Source organism: Austrofundulus limnaeus, unplaced genomic scaffold (genome assembly GCF_001266775.1).
Source record: "Austrofundulus limnaeus strain Quisiro unplaced genomic scaffold, Austrofundulus_limnaeus-1.0 Scaffold629, whole genome shotgun sequence".
NCBI lineage: Eukaryota > Metazoa > Chordata > Actinopteri > Cyprinodontiformes > Rivulidae > Austrofundulus > Austrofundulus limnaeus.
The window spans coordinates 168391-169515 of NW_013953031.1; positions in this window are offsets into that span (position 1 = coordinate 168391).

The following is a 1125-nucleotide window of genomic DNA, read 5'->3' on the forward strand; positions in this document are numbered from 1 at the left end:
TGTCCTCCTGTCCTCCAGCTCCTGTCCTCCAGCTCCTGTCCTCCTGTCCTCCAGCTCCTGTCCTCCAGCTCCTGTCCTCCTGTCCTCCTGTCCTCCAGCTCCTGTCCTCCTGTCCTCCTGTCCTCCAGCTCCTGTCCTCCTGTCCTCCAGCTCCTGTCCTCCAGCTCCTGTCCTCCTGTCCTCCAGCTCCTGTCCTCCAGCTCCTGTCCTCCTGTCCTCCACCTCCTGTCCTCCAGCTCCTGTCCTCCTGTCCTCCTGTCCTCCAGCTCCTGTCCTCCTGTCCTCCTGTCCTCCAGCTCCTGTCCTGTGTGTCCATGCAGTTGAAAGTGAAGACATGTTTGGGACGTGACCTTCCTGTGGTTTTCTATGAAGAACTGCTGAGAATGTTTCTGCTCACTGAGCTGACATGAGCTGGTGGGGTCAGCATGACACAGCAGATAATTTGCTGAGTCACACAGTGTGTTCAGATTCAGATTTTGTGTTTGTTTGAAGCAAACAGGTTCAGTCAGATGTTTTTRACCCAGAAGTTTGTCAGAATGTTTTTTTTGTTTTCTGTGTGGATCTGCTCTGCTCTGACTGAGCTGCTTTGTGTTTTTAAGTTTTAATTTATAATAAAGGTTTAAATATAGGTCAAGCGGAGCATCATGGTGAAATGCCATTAGAAGTAAAACTGTTGGCTTCATTTGGACACTCAGACATGGACARGACACAGTTTGTGTCAGCTGATCTAATCAAATCTGTTTGTAGTTCTGATGAAGTGGAACTGCTCTGAATGGGAGGTTTTATGTTCTGGATCTCAGCTGCAGGAATATTTATCAATAAAAACTTGGTCACATGATTAACGGACATGTTGAAACAACTGTTTGTGATTTGTTGGTTTGATTTTAATAAACTCCATCATTCATAGTGTTTGTCTGCTGATGTCTGTGTGAAAACCCAATCAAACCAAAGCAGAGCTCCTCTCCTCCGTCTGCAGAGCTCCTGTCCTCCGTCTGCAGAGCTCTTCTCCTCCGTCTGCAGAGCTCCTGTCCTCCGTCTGCAGAGCTCCTGTCCTCCGTCTGCAGAGCTCCTGTCCTCCGTCTGCAGAGCTCCTCTCCTCCGTCTGCAGAGCTCCTCTCAGTCTGC